The following is a 357-nucleotide window of genomic DNA, read 5'->3' as shown; positions in this document are numbered from 1 at the left end:
ATACTTAATAGGAACGAATGTGAGGTACCGGATTTTCCGCTATCCGGTTGTCCAGTTCTGTCCAGTCTTCAGAGAAGGGTAGTTCGCGCGCTGTGGCTAACGTGACAGCGGGAGATGCCAACCCGACTAAACGTAGACGGATCTCCAAGGAGGAGACCCGCTAAAGACCAGGGACCGAACCAGAGAGTAGCGAAAGGGCAGGCAGTGAAAAGAGTGCTCTTCCGAGGAAAACGAAAGCGAACCCAACCTAACGGGAACCACCAGGCAGTGCCCGGCGGAAGCGTGGGCGGACACACAGCACCCTCCCCGGCGTCCTCCCATCCCGGAGCGCCCTCTCGCGTTCTCGCGCGCCCGGCC

The sequence above is a fragment of the Herpailurus yagouaroundi genome, unplaced genomic scaffold, assembly GCF_014898765.1.
Source record: "Herpailurus yagouaroundi ecotype Mexico unplaced genomic scaffold, PumYag 77, whole genome shotgun sequence".
Classification (NCBI taxonomy): Eukaryota; Metazoa; Chordata; class Mammalia; order Carnivora; family Felidae; genus Herpailurus; species Herpailurus yagouaroundi.
This window is presented reverse-complemented; position numbering follows the sequence as displayed.